A 15,638-nucleotide genomic window follows, 5' to 3' on the forward strand; every position below is an offset into this window, starting at 1 on the left:
ACATACATGCCCCTACACTGAATATGCTAAAAAATGTCACCTTCACATGTTATAAGGGGCCCCAAAGAGTTCAGGATTTGTAGCGCCGATCTATAGAAAGATAGAATATTTAAAATCACAAAACACTTCTGTGGAGTCTGAGACAAAACCACACAACTCTGTACATCCAAGCATGATCGGAACAGCCTCTTTTGATTAACTTTATCTAAACTGATATAACAGCACAAAATGAAACAGAAATGATGTCCCTTCACAGTCCATCTGTTAAAAAGCCAGTTGTCTACCTTCGAATGTCCGCCGCATACCATACTTGGATGACACTTCACAAAGTGAGAAACTCGAAGCCTTTGCAACCAGCCTTCTCTATGTGATGGGAAACAGCGGATAAAGCGGAAACCGGCAAGGCTCTGGGGCGACGTAGCTGTAATTAAGGAAAACCCGGGCCCGAGTTGGCGGAGTCCCGTCTTGCGGAGTCCTCGTCCCCGACGAGTGGGAGGGTCACCCGGGGAGAGACTAATAAGGGCAGCGGCGCGCGCCCCGGCCCCACTCGCAGGGCGCTCCGTGCCGCGGTGCTCAGCCTCGCGCCCGCCCGCCCGCCGGCCGGCGAGCCCCGCACGCGGCCAAGGTAAGTGCGCGGCGCCGCGACCCCGCGCCCGCCCGCTCCCCAGCGCGCACGCTCCCTCGCGGTTCTGCGTCTCCGCCGCACCCGTTTCCCCGGAAAATCTGAAAGCGGGGCTCCGCTCGTCGGTGGGTCGGGGTGCGTACGGAACGCACACCTGCCATTTCGCATTCCCGTAGGTAGCTGTAGCCCGGGAGGCCGCCCTGTGGGCACGGCTGGGCCGCCCGAGCGCGCTGCGTAGATGCTGGTGGGTCGTGTTCGTGTGTGCCCACCCTGCAGGCTGCGGGCTTTATACTTTAGTTCTAGGTGCTTCTGCCGGGATCTGTGTGTCTGTGGAGCAGAACTGAGAGCCCTGCTGATGCGGTCAGGACACAGAATACAGAAGGAAAAAAAAAAAAAAAATCTCCGGGGAGAAACGCAGAAAACAAATCCACTCAAAAGAAACCCGTGCCGTTAGAGCTCTTTTTTTTTTAAAACCTCTGTCTAGAGACGTCCCCCGCCTAGAGAGCGAGGAGACAGTGAAGGGGCGTACACTGGGGGGCGCGGGGCTGCGGCGCCGGCTCCGCGCGCGGTTACCGGTCCTGCCCTGCGGCTGCTGCTCCGAGCGCGGCTCTTAGGGCTACGGCGCTGCCGGGGGTGGGGGTCCCGGGGCTGGGCTCCTCGGGCCCGCTCGTCCCGGAGCGCCGGTCCGGCGCCCCGATGGTCCCGCGGCCCCGGCCGGCCGCCCGCGCGCTGCGGAGTCGGAGAGAAGTTTGTTGGCTCGGAACCCAGCCGGCCGCGGCCGCGGGCAGCCCAGCTCACCCGGAGCGCGCGGCTTGGAAGCGAAAGCTGCCCCGAGAGGGTTACGGCGAAGGCGAGTCGGTGGGCCGACCGGCGGGGGGTCGGGCCCGGGATGCGGCAGCCCCGGCGGCACCGAGACGCGGACTGCGGGAGGATGCGAGGAGCCGGGTTCCGGAACCCAGCCGCAGGGAACAGCGGGCTGCGGGGGACCCCGCATCCTGCAGATGCCTGGAGTGTGAAGGGCGCCATCCCGGGATTGCACCGGCGAGTCCTGAGGCTGGGAACTGGGAGCTTAAAGGAAAACACTGCGGTGCCTCCATTCCCGCTCACAACACACCCCCCCCGCCCCACGCCTTCCCCCGCCACCCCCATCCCGAGTACCTTGTTCCCTCTTTGGCCTGAAGGAGAAGGCTGCGGAGCAACCAGATGGGAGGATGGTTTGTACGCGGAAAAGGATTTTAAATCTGCCCAATAATAGAGATAGACCCTCTTCATCAGCCCCCTTCCCACCCATCCTTACAAAAAACCAAACACACACACACACAAACAGGGACCGATCAAAGTTGCTTCTTCTGCCCAAAACGAGCGCCGCTGTTGTTCTTTAAGGGATTTAAATAACCTCTTAACTAAGTGAGTCTTTCAGCATCTTCTGGTCCATAGGGAGAAAACGGTGGGACCCTCCCTAAGTAGAGATCTTTGATCCGTGCATGCTGAGCTGGAGATGTTTAGGTCCTCAGATGCTGCGAAATACCCCTAAAAATCCCTTCCTCAGGAATATTTCTCTTCTGAGTGGGAAGGAGGACAGTGATCCTCAGGGGTGGAAAGTTCATTCTCTCCCTAGGGGGATAGAAAATGGAGAAAGTTAACAGGTAGGTGCTTCTGTGAAAAGTGGCCAGGAATCTAAGTGGGGTCTCTTGAGAAAGGAGAGGGAAGGTGGACCATGGAGCAGGGGAGAGAGCCTGAACCTGGTAAGAAAAGATCAGAGAAAGAGCAAAAAGGTGACAGAAAACCCAGTGTGATTATTCTCAGTTGGGACGTTATCTTTGTGCCTGAATCATCATCATGGAAGGAAACCACCTAAGATGGATGGAAGCCCCTGCTAGTCTCCAGAAATGGAAAATTCCCATCTACTTTCAAGCCCTTCAGTTTAATTTTTTTCCTGCTGCAATTTTAGTTCATTTATTTCCCCAGCAGACAGAAAGGCCTGAGGGGTACACAGAATGGACGTCTTAAAGGCAGGAGAAGATAAGGAGATAGAAACCATGGTTGTATGGCCAGTTGGGATCATAAGTACAAATTCAAGTGAAGAATGAAAAAATAGCAGGAGTAGAAACTAAATAAAGCTAGCAAGACGCTAATATAGAACCTGAAGAGGATGCTGGGAAAAAAAATATTTGTGGTGGGTCACCTTGTGGAATATATGTTAAAGCAGCAGAGAATAAGGAGGCTTAGCAGAATAGAGCAGAGGACATTCCAGTCAGAGAGAAAGGCATGCGTGGAGGCTTAGAGGTGGGGGCCAGCCAGCCGTCATCTGCCTGGTAAGATGGAGAATCCAAGCTAGAGTGAAACCTGAGATGAGGAGAGCAGAGAGCCCCTGCCCAGGAGAGACTAAAGGGAGGCCTGAGAGGCCAGAGGCGCACAGGGTGTGACTCTGCAGGCGGTGAGTGAGATAACCAGGTAAGGAAGCTGCACACTGCATTTAGAAATGATACAAAGAAGGCAGATGCAACAGTGATACTAAAAGAAAAGAACAGAGTGGAACACCAGGCATGTCTTATCCAGGCAAGCCTCGGGAGGCCCAGAGCTCCTCTGATCTCTCTCTGGGAGAAATCAAAGATAATCTTGAGATGCGAGAGTAGTTGATCAGAATGTTGGTAGAGGCTTCCAAATGGAAACATCAAGAAAAGTTAGATTAGGCAAAACCATCATGTGCTCAGTTGCTAGTCATGTCTGACTCTTTGCGACCTATGGATTTTAGTCTCCCAGGCTCTTGTTTCCGTGGAACTGTCCAGACAAGAATACTGGAGTGGGTTCCTGTTTTCTACTCCAGGAGATCTTCCCCAATTAAGGATCCAACCCGCATTTCTTGCCATCTCCTGCACTGACAGGTGGATTCTTCACCACTGTACCACCTGGAAAGTTCCCCCCCCCAACATTAATATATTTATTTAAAATTTGAAGTGGCATTGGGTCACTGATATATAAATACCTGTTTCAGGCAGAGCTAGAGAATTAAAATTTGACAAAATCCAGATTGGTCATGACGGTCAAATTGAGAATAGTATCTAGAGAGTTGATGGCGACAACTGTCATTCAGAGAAGTGAGTCAATAAAAGAAACAGTTATTGAGGGTGGAGAGAGTTGCTTAAACCTGCTGAAGGGTAACCTAGGCCTGGAGATCCCCGGGAAAGTTGGCACTAGTTTTGAAGTGACAGGAGAAATCACAGAACTTTGAAAAAATGTGATAGTGTCGATCAGCTTTAAGAAATATAAACATTAAGAACCAGGGAGTATGTTTTCAGTAAAGGAAGACAAGTTTAAAGTTATTTTTTTTTTTTGTCTCACTGAAATTATAAAATCTCACTGGTTTATAACTGAAATTATGTTCACTGAGCCTTCTTTTTAATAGTTTTTTCTTCTCTGTAACTCTTCACTTTATCCATATATTGCTGTAATTGTTAAATCTCTATATGGATATATTTATTACTTGGTTTCAACCTTTCATTTGTTTAGTTTTAGCCCACATGTATTGCCTTAGACTGTATTCATCCTACAAACTGATCAAATGAGGATCCAGCAAATGCCAAGTTGAAACAAAATGCTGATATCAGATGCAATGTTTTCTTCAAGGTATTCAGTACAGAGAGGAGATAGAAAGCCCACAAGTTACCACAAAGGAGTGTAGCCCAAGCTGAATCAGGGCTGGGTCCTGAGTGCCAGTGGGTCTCAGGGTGATGAGCTCCAGGATGGGACTTGCAGACTTCAGAGAGGACGTAGAGCCTGAAATACATGTGGAGGGCAGAGTAGGTGGAGAAAAACTTGGAATAACATGCCTCCATGTTCAGAAGCCTGGAACATTTTGGGAACTGGGAATAGTTTGATGGAATAGAGTGTGTTGGAAGAAAGTAGCAGGACATGAGCCTGGTCGGATGAGCTGAGGCCCAGCTGTAACACCACCCTGAGCGCCTGCCTCCCTGAGGAGTAGGCGTGGAAAGCACTAGAAGACTTTCAGATGGCAGAGCACAAAAGCCAGGTCTTTGCTTTAGAAATAGAAGTTTTGGGCAGTAGGGCGATGGAGTTCCGGGGAAAAGGCCTGGAAGAGAGGAGATTACTGAAGCGTATCATACTTTTCCAGAATCAAAATGGTGAGGATGTGAACTAAAGCAGCTGTTGGGAGGATGGGGAAGTTGGTATGCATTCAAAAAATGTCTAGAAAGTAGCCTTTATAGACTGTGATAGAGATCTGATATGAGGGATGGAGAATTAATTCAAGATGATTTTGAAATTTCTTACTTGAATTCCTAGGTTAAAGATGATGCTTGTTTCAATGCATGATACTGGATGCTTGGGGCTGGGGCACTGGGACGACCCAGAGGGATGGTATGGGGAGGGAGGAGGGAGGGGGGTTCAGGATGGGGAACACGTGTATACCTGTGGCAGATACATGTTGATGTATGGCAAAACCAATACAATATTGTAAAGTAATTAACCTCCAATTAAAATAAATAAATTTATATTTTTTTAAAAAAGATGATGCTTGTAATTAAAAATGTCAAGAGGTTTCCGTCGAATGTAAGAAGGGCAGAAATGTTGCCAGAGCTGCAAAAGACCTCTGCAAACTCATTTCAACTTCATGACTACACTCTGAAAACTCACTTCAATTTCATGACTACAGTCGATGGCAAAATTATGAAATAAGCTAGAATGAGTCCTAAGCTCGTGAGGATTTTTTGTGTGTATGTGTGTGTGCTATTGTGGACTTGGAATTTTAACTGTATAGGCATGACTTTCCAGCCAATTTTCTACAATAGGTTATAGGCTCTACTATAGCTTCAGTAAAGATAGAGTCTAAAGATTGGTAAAAGAACAAATGTGTAACACCTGTTGCTTTTGCTTATTTACAAGATGTGTTTCTTCATAACAGTATGGCCAGATTTCCTTGGTGGAGCTATGTATAGGCACATTGGAGGATAGTCAAGAAGGTTTGATTTAAAAATCAACCCATTCCTCACTCACATGGCATTTCTTTTTGTAATGAATGTTCTGAAAACAGGGGTTCTCTCAGTCATTTCACAAATCCAGCCATGATTTCTTTCTTTCTTTTTTTTTTGGCTGCTCTACAAGTATGGGCAGCAGGCAGAAATTGAACCCAAGCCTCCTGCAGGAGGTTCCCTTAACCAGTGGACTGCCAGGCAAGTCCAAAGCCTGCTTCTTTATGTCAAAATATTGTGTTGCTCATTTAGCAGCTTATGTAAAATGAATCAGTGTTCCTTTCTATTTTCTCCTTTTTTTTTTTTTCTTTCACTTGTCTTTGCTGTATTATTTTCTATTTTGGTGTTAGATCTAATCTTTAAACCTTTAGCTAAAGCCAAATTTCAGAGATGTAAAACAAGCATCGTTAACTGTTAGATGGCAAAATGTCTAAAATTGGAATTGTGATGCTGTGGAAGACTCTTTAGAGTCCCTTGAGCTGCAAGGAGAAAAAAATCCATCAATCCTGAAGGAAATCAACCCTGAATATTCATTGGAAGGACCGATGCTGAAGCTCCAATACCACCGTGTGTGAAGGGCTGACTCATTGGAAAAGACCCTGATGCTGGGAAAGACTAAAGGCAAAAGGATAAGGGGGCAGCAGAGGATGAGATGGTTAAGACAGCATCGCCAACTCAGTGGACATGAGTCTGAGCAAACTCTGGGAGATGGTGAAGGACAGGAGAGCCTGCTGTGCTGCAGTCCATGGGGTCACAAAGAGTCAGACACGCCTCAGCGACTGAACAATGACAACATCAGTAAAATTTTCATGTTCCATTGTAGGAAGATTGGCTTTGGTTTCCTTTGAAGCGGTCCTTGACCATCTTATCCAGCAAGGTTCCATTCTGTCATTTTGTCTACATATTCTGTGTTCCTTTGCTTCCTACTGTCTGTTTCTCAAAGAGGACTTAAGAGTTTACTTGCAATCCCCCTGACCAGAGTGACCCAGGGACTGTTTGGCTCACTGCTATATCCACACAGGCACATAGTAGGGCCTCATCCTGTTGATGGTATGAAAGATTAAGATTTCCCAGTGTTCCTCCTGTCTTTGTGCTCTTTGTACACAAATATGGATTAATAAGGAATTTTAAAAAAATCTATGTCCTAGTTCAAATATTCTTGGTTTCGATAGTTGCTTTCTAGGATTTCAAGACCTGGATTAAGGAAGTTTAAAGGACAGTGGCTTTTTAAAGTTCCCTAAACCCAACCAGTCTCTGCAAATAATTCTGGTTGGCAAAGAAGAGTGAGAACAAGGGATGTGGGTGGAGGTCACATGCCAGCCTTCAGGCAGCCATCATCTCTCTGCTGTTATGGCAGTGAGAAATCCGCTGCAGGCAGGGCTGTCTGGATGATGTGAGAGGGCTCCTGGTCTCCAGGAGTGTTGTCTGCCCAAGATGCCCTGTGCTGGGCACACGTACAGTGGTGACATTGGTACTCTGCAGTGCTGGGAAGAAACTGTGAAGGGTCTGGCTAGAATCTTGATGGAGATGAGCTAAAATCTGAGAAGGAAGCATATGGGGATGTGATAGGTCTGCCTTACATCCTGATAGTAAACGTCATGGTGTATCAGCAGAGGGTTTCCCACTAAGCAGACCTAGGCTTGAACTCAAGGAGCCTCACTATGACATTTAAAGTTTCATGTCTGTGCCAGGCAAGAAAATTCCTTCTCTGGGCCCTACATTTTAGAAGGCTCTGTCTGTGCATCTGCTCTCAGGGGAAAGAGTCTGCAGAGATCAGGGACCCCGCCCTTACCCAAAGCCAGAGCTTTTAGACCAGGCTCTAGGCACCTAAGATCCTGGCATCCCCTGACCAACTGGCCTTCAGTCCTCTTGCAGAATCTGGCAACCTCCTCCTCGGGTCCCCCTTCTCAGAGACAGACTAAGCACAGGGTGAACACTTCTAGGCCAAAGAGGCAGTCAAGGAAAGGTGTCTGCAGGTGCTGCAGATAAAACTCAGCTTTCTGGCAAGCTCTCACACATGTGAGTGAAGCCCCTCATGGTGCAGATGGAGCCAGGTTATCATTAGTTGCTAACTCTTTGTGACCCCATGGACGTCAGCACGTCTAGCTTTCCTGTCCTTCACTCTCTCCCAGAGCTTGCTCAAACTCATGTCCATTGAGTCAATGATGCCATTGAACCATCTCATCCTCTGTCGTCCCCTTCCCCTCCTGCCCTCAATCTTTCCCACCATTAGGATCTCTTCCAGTGAGTCAGCTCTCCTCATCAGGTAGGCAAGGTATTGGAGATTCAACTTCAGCACCAGTCCTTGCAACGAATATTCAGTATTGATTTCCTGTAGGATGGACTGGTTTGATCTCCTTGCAGTCCAAGGGGCTCTCAAGAGTCTTCTCCAGTACCAGAGCTCAGCCTTTTTTATAGTCCAACCCTCAATATCCGTACATGACTACTGGAAAAACCATAGCTTTGACTATACAGACCTTTGTCAGCAAAGTGATGTCTCTGCTTTTTAATACATTGGGTAGTTTTGTCATAGCTTGTCTTCAAGGAGCAAGTGTCTTTTACTTTTGTGGCTGCAGTCACCGTCTGCAGTGATTTTGGAGCCCAAGGAAAGGAAATCTGACCCTGTTTCCACATTTTCCCCAACTATTTGTCATGAAGTGAATGACATGGAGGCAGGAACAGGAAACAATGCAGGGGGGGCTTTGGCCCAGGCCAGAGGCCAGCACATCCTTGCAGCCTGCTCGGTTCAGTTCTAAATGTGGCCTTGACTTTTAGTCTTCATGAAACATGTGCTAAGAGGAAAGGAGAAAACACACATTTCTTATCAGTTTTATAGCTTTAGTTTTGACTTTTAAACATTTAGACATATGGAATATAAATTTCTTGCCTTACACCCTGCTAATGTTAAGAGCCAGTGTGCCTGGCTCTCTGGCTCTCAACTAATTATGAGTATTAAATAAAATATCATATATAAAAGAAATTCTGCTTCAGAAAACGAGACCATGTGTCTGACCAGTAATCTCCATATCTTTCTTAAAATGCATCAAAAGGCATCTTTGTACAAGTTTGAAAAAAAGTGATTTGGGGAAGTCGCTCGATCAGTAAAGCATTGTATTGAAGATGAAAGGTTAAATCTTACCTGGGAAGAGTAACACATTCAACTATGATAACATTGGCCTGGATGCATTTGTGAAACTATCTTGATAGTTAGCAGACTGGGGTTGAGGGAACAGCAGAGAAAACAGGCAAGTTTCAATGAGGAAGGAAACCTTTGGATGGCAGCACGGCCCAGAATTGAGAGATCCAGGAAAGGCCCCACAGGCAGGTGGAAGACAGCAAGGAGCACCCCTGATGTGTCTGGGGACAGTGGGGAGGAGCTGGGGGAGAGGGCCAGGAAAACCTCAGTGGGGGTTGTGCTCTTGAGAACTGTATTGGAGTCGACCTTGGAATTGCCTGCAGCAGAGGGTTAAGATCTAGGAAAGGTGTGTGTGTGTGTGTCTCAGTGTGCAAGGATTCATTTTGAGACCTTGATAAAAAGTTTCTTCAAATCTTCCTGGCTGAGTGGAGTACATCTCTAATCAGGACTGGAATAACAGAAACCCCCAACAACAAACACATTAAAAGCATACAAAAAGGAACGATGCTTAGTATAATAACCCTTGAAATAGTGTAAGATTCTGAAATGCCTTAATAATTATAAAATATTCAGTTATTGTTACTAGAGATTCAAATGTTAAGTGTAATTCACTGTGTCTCAAGATTTGCAAGTTGGCAGTTTCCAGTACTTTTAAACTCAAAGAATATCTATTGAGGCCCCACTTTTCCAGGTATTATGCTCAGCACCAAGATACAGTGATGGACAAGATGCATAGTCCCTGCCCTGAAGGAGTTTAGAGTAGAGTGAGGGCAATAAACTTGGGTACAGACAGAAGAGTCTGAGCTAAAGAATAGCAGGGCCAGAGCATCTATTGGTCAGGAAAGGGCTCTTCCGCATAGTAATATTTAAACTGAAAGATGCAGAATGAACAGGACCCAACACATTCCTGCAAGAGGAAATAGCATGTGCAAAGGCCCTGAAGTTAAAAAAAGTCAAGGAATTTGAGGTACTGGGCATCAGCTGGAGAGATGGTTACTCGGGGCTTCTTTCTAGGCCATAGAAAGGCTTCTGGATTACATTCCAAGTTTGACCGCTATCATTTACTTGCTAAGTCATGTCTGACTCTTTTGAGACCCCTTGAACTGTCCATGGACTTCTCCACCCAACTAGAGTGGGTTGCCATTTCCTTCTCTAGGGTATCTTCCCTATCCATGGATCAATCCCACGGCTCCTGCTACATCTCCTGCATTGCAAGTGGATTCTTTACTCCTGAGCCACCAGGGAAGCCCTCCAAATTTGATGAGAAACCGTGAAAGGGCTTGAGATGGGCAGTGACGTGATCTAACTTTGACTTTAAGGAACACTCTCCGGTGTATGTAGAGTGCAGACCTGGTCAGGAGCCTGGAGTGGAGGGGAATAGTGAGGAGGCTGGGGAGGAGTCTTCACCAGGCAAGTGGCAGAGGTGTAGAGAGCAGTGTGTGGCTCTCAGAGGTGTTTGGAGTAGCACTGATGCCACTTGTTGGATGGCAATGCATGAGATGGCAGTAGTGAAGGCAGAAGAAAGCTTAGGATTCTCGTTGGAGCGTCTTGATGAGGGTGAATTATAGAGGCGAGGAAGAGCATGGTCAAAAAGCAAGCATTTAGTTTGGTGTTGAGATATATAGAGATGCTTGTGTGATGTCTGAGAGGGATTACTGAGTGGGTGGTTAGATGCACAATCCAAAGTTCAGAGAAGAGGGCTAGACTGGAGCCGTGAATTTTAGACTCATTATCTGACAGATACTACTTAAAGCAGAGAGAATTGGTAAGATGACCTAAGGAGACATTATAAAGAGAGAGGAGAGGAAGATACCGCCATTCAGATACCCTCAGATGCCCACAGATAACCACCATTAATAAATCAGGTAGAAAAAAGATCTGAGAAGGGGATTTAGACAGAATACCAGCAAAGGGGAGGGAGGGAGGCTGATGAGAAGGGTGGGTTTCAAGAAGGAGGGAGGGGTAAGCTGTTGAAAATGTCATGGAGGGTGGAGTTAGGACACCAGGAGAAAAGGATTCTTCTTTCAAGTTTTTGCTGAACTTGGCCAGAAACATTTCAATAGAGTGGTGGAACAGCAATTCTTTAGTAACTAGAACATTTAGCCAACTAAATATAACGTCTATTCTTCAAACATTTTGAATAAGTGAGATTGAAATTAAGTACTATTATCCTCCAAGTGACTCGAATATTTTGATAGACCTCAAGATTGAACTCATATGCTTATGCCTATAGCTCTCTGATTCTTTGTTGCTAAAACAGGGACCAAAGCTTCAATGAACACAGATTTTTAGGATGCTTTGGCACTTCTCCATTCTTCAGTTATCACTATCAATCTCAGGCTGAATAGATAAATATAATCGTAAATTTTCACTTGTTATTTATGAATATGTGTAGTAAATAATCGTAATAGCAGAAACTTTTTTGAACACTTACTGGGTTCAGTGCCCTGTGATATACTTTCTCCATGTATTAAGTGATATAGTTGTAGAATTATTCTCAGTTTTCAGATGAATAAATGACGTCTTGATGAAATTACATAATGTCCATAAGCAGGCAGAGTCTGGGCATGAAGCTTTAAACACTGTACTGCATTGCTAATTTATCAACTCATAAAAATCACTTTGGTTAAAAATGCAAATAGTCAAGCATACCTCTGAAGTTGAGATCAATATTTGTGAGCTAATTTATTTGAAATAAAACTGTTTTAACAGCTACCAACTGACTTGAAATAATAGCTGGGATAAGTTTGTAAAGTCATATGAGGATTATGACTGTAGATGGATGAAAGAGTTCAAAAGAAATAAGCATAAAACCAGCTGTTTGATTTTTAGAACCACACATGTGGTTTTCATATTGAAATTACTGCTTCTAGCTATTCATGCAGAAATATCTAAATCTTGAATTAATTTTAAAATGCTGATCTAGGTATTTGGCACAGGCAGAATATCAAAGATGGTGGCTTTAGTTTTTTTTTTTTTTTTTTCCTAAAGAGTGTCTATTGACAACATCTAGCCTTTGGTGTCATGCATTCTTTTCTATTTGACTTGAATAAACTTTGAATTATGACAAAAATGGTATAATATGATTTGTATATTTAAAACTCTTACCATAGCTATTCTAATAATACTGCAATTAAATATACTGAGAGGGCCATTATATTTTAACTTGCATTCTGTTTCCATGTTTTTGTTGTTGTTCAGTCACTCTGTCGAGTCTGACCCTTTGAGACCCCTTGGACTGAAGCACGCCAGGCTTTCCTATCCTTCACTATCTCCCAGAGTTTGCTTAAACTCAAATCCATTGAGTCGGTGATGCCATCGAACCATCTCATCCTCTGTCATCCCCTTCTCCTACCTTCAGTCTTTCCCAGCATCAGGGTCTTTTCCAATGAGTTTGCTCTTCCCATCAAGTGGCCAAAGCAGGAGCTTCAGCTTCAGCTTCAGCTTCAGCATCAGTCCTTCCAATGATATTCAGGGTTGATTTCCTTTAGGACTGACTGGTTTGATCTTGCTGTCAAGAGTCTTCTCCAGCACCACAGTTCAAAGGCATCAGTTCTTCAGCACTCAGTCTTTTTTATTGTCCAGCTCTCACATACATACATGACTACTAGAAAAACCATAGCTTTGCCTATATGGACCTTTGTAAGCAAAGTAAGGAGAAGGCAATGGCAACCCACTCCAGTGTTCTTGCCTGGAGAATCCCATGGACAGAGGAGCCTGGTGGGCTACAGTCTATGGGGTCACAAGAGTCGGACACGACTGAGTGACTAGATGATGATGACAAAGCAAAGTGATATCTCTGCTTTTCGATACACTGTCTAGGTTTGTCATTGCTTTTCTTCCAAGGAGCAAGCATATTTTAATTTCATGGCTGCAGTCACTGTCTGCAGTGATTTGGGAGTGCAAGAAAATAACATCTGTCACTGTTTCCATTGTTTCCCCTATGCATGAAGTGATGGGATGGGATGCTATGATCTTCATTTTTTGAATGATGAGTTTTAAGTCAGCTTTTTCACTCTCCTCTTTTACCTTCATCAAGAGGCTCTTTAATTCCTCTTCGTTTTCTGCCATAAGAGTGGTGTCATCTGCATATCTGAGATTGTTGATATTTCTCTCTGCAACCTTGATTCCAGCCTGTGCTTCATCCAACCCGGCATTTCACATGATGTACTCTGCATAGAAGTTAAATAAGAGTGACAATAAGAGGCCTTGATGTACCCCTTTCCCAATTTTGAGCCAGTCTGTTGTTCCATGTCCGGTTCTAACATGTTTCCATGGTAGTTACTTTAATATATAAAAAAACTTAATTAATGTTTATGTTTTCCATTACAGGGATTTGTTTTATTAAAATTTTTATTGTAATATGTACAAAGTAGTAACCTACATCAGAAAGATAAACAATTATGAGAGGTAACAACTAAAGTTAAAAATGATGCCAAGTCAGGCTCAGATAAGGTAGACATTACATATATCCTTTTTTTTTTCTTTAAATAGAAGGAAAGATTACTATTCAGAAGGGAAAAAATTGTGAAAAATATAATTCTATTTTTAAAACATAAATCATATGACCAAAAGGACCGGCCAAGTGAAAATCACTCAGTTGTGTCTGACTCTTTGCGACCCCATGGACTGTAGAGTCTGTGGAATTCTCCAGGCCAGAATACTACTGGAGTGAGTAGCCTTTCCTTCTCTGGGGGATCTTCCCATCCCAGGGATTGAACCTAGGTCTCCTGCATTGCAGGCAGATTTTTTACCAGTTGAGCCACAAGGGAAGCCCTAAAGGACAGGCAAGAAAAAAAAAAACAAAAAACAAACAGATAAACTAAACTACATGAAAAAAAACAAAAAACCTTCTCTGTAGCAAAGGACACAATTAACCAAGTGAAAAGATAATCTACAACATGGAATAAAATGTTTGCAAATCATTGACTGATAAGGGGGCTTCTCTGGTGGCAATGCAGGAAATGTGGGTTCAATCTCTAGGTCGGGAAGATACCCTGGAAGAGGGCATAGGAGCCCACTCCAGTATTCTTGCTGGGAAAATCCCATGAGCAGAGGAGCCTGGCTGGCTACAGTCCATGGGTTCGCAAAGAGTCGCACATGACTGAAGCAACTGAGCAAACACGCATTTCCTGATAAGGGATTAATTTCCAAAATAACGAAGAGTTTCTACACTGCAACAAAAACAAAAAACAAAAAAACAGATTAAAAAGTGGGCAAAGGATTTAGGTAGACATTTATCCAAAGAAGATTTACGAATATCAGATAAAAGATGTTCAAATCATGAATCCTTAGGGAAATGAAACTGAAAACCACAATGAGGTATCATCTTACACCCATTAGGATGACTGCTGTTTAAAAAAAAAAAAAGCAAAAAAAAAAAAAAAAAAACAAAGCAAAAAACCAGAAATTAATAATGTTAACAAGGATTGGAGAAATTAGACCATGGTTCACTGTTGGTGGACATGTAAAATGTTGCAGCTGCTAAGGAAAACAGTATGGGAATTCTTCAGAAAATTAGAAGTAGAATTGTCATATGACCCTTTCTGAGTATGTACCCAAAAGAAATGAAAGCAGGGACTTGAACAGATTTTTGCACATTCATGTTCATAGCAGCATTATTCACAATAGCTAAAAGCTGGGAGCAGCCAGTGTCTCTCAGTGGAGGAATGGATAAACAAAATGTGGTATGTACATAGAGTGGAATGTTATTCAGTCTTAAAAAGAAAGAAAATATTGACACATGCTACAACATGATCTAAATTTGAGGACATTCAGTTCAGTTCAGTTCAGTTGCTCAGTCATGTCCGACTCTTTGCGACCCCATGAATCACAGCACGCCAGGCCTCCCTGTCCATCACCAACTCCTGGAGTTCACTCAGATTCACGTCCATCGAGTCGTCCCCCTCTCCTCCTGTCCCTAATCCCTCCCAGCATCAGAGTCTTTTCCAATGAGTCAACTCTTTGCATGAGGTGGCCAAAGTACTGGAGTTTCAGCTTTAGCATCATTCCTTCCAAAGAAATCCCAGGGTTGATCTCCTTCAGAATGGACTGGTTGGATCTCCTTGCAGTCCAAGGGACTCTCAGGAGTCTTCTCCAACACCTCAGTTCAAAAGCATCAATTCTTCGGTGCTCAGCCTTCTTCACAGTCCAACTCTCACATCCATACATGACCACAGGAAAAACCATAGCCTTGACTAGACAGACCTTAGTCGGCATTACACCAAGTGAAATAAAGTCACAAAAAGATAAGTACAGCATGATTCCCCATATATGTGATTTAGGGCAGTCAGATTAATAGGGACAGAAAACAGAATGGTGTTTGCCAGGGGCTGGGGGTGGGAGAAATGATGAGCTATTGTTTCATAGATACAGAGTTTCAGTTTTGCAAGATGAAAAGTTACAGATGGTGGTGGTGAATATACAATGTGAAGTACTTAATGCCATTGAACTATATTCTTAAAAATGGTTACAATGGTAAATTACAATATTTGTATTTTACTAGGATTAAAGGCTCCTCTGTCCTGGAATTCTCCAGGCAATAATATTGGCGTGGGTAGCCGTTTCCTTCTCCAGGGGATCTTCCTGACCCAGGGATCAAACCCAGGTCTCCTGCACTGCAGTCAGATTCTTTATCATCTGAGCTGCCAGGGAAGCCCCCCTGCCACCACCCCCAATAAAGATATATATATATACAAATCATTGTATAAGTGGTGTGGTTTTAAAAAAGATTTCAAAGATGAGAAATGAGAGGGTGTATGGCATTAATAAATAGGAACTAATCTGAAAATATTTTCAGAGCTTTCTCATGCATAATAAAGTCTACATTAATATATAGTGTCTAATTATAAGAAAAACTATGACAAACATAGACAGCATATTAAAAAGCAGA

At 44.2% G+C, this 15,638-nt stretch overlaps 1 long non-coding RNA gene across 1 annotated transcript in view; it reads left to right on the forward strand.

Moving 5' to 3' along the window:
* The window catches only part of LOC108637502, a 29,749-nt gene continuing 14,641 nt past the window's right edge, over positions 531-15,638 (forward strand). Inside the window, exon 1 of the long non-coding RNA XR_001919107.1 lies at positions 531-625. This is a non-coding gene — a long non-coding RNA (uncharacterized LOC108637502). The remainder of the gene's footprint in view (positions 626-15,638) is intronic.

This window comes from Capra hircus, chromosome 14, assembly GCF_001704415.2.
Source record: "Capra hircus breed San Clemente chromosome 14, ASM170441v1, whole genome shotgun sequence".
In the NCBI taxonomy this organism is placed as follows: domain Eukaryota; kingdom Metazoa; phylum Chordata; class Mammalia; order Artiodactyla; family Bovidae; genus Capra; species Capra hircus.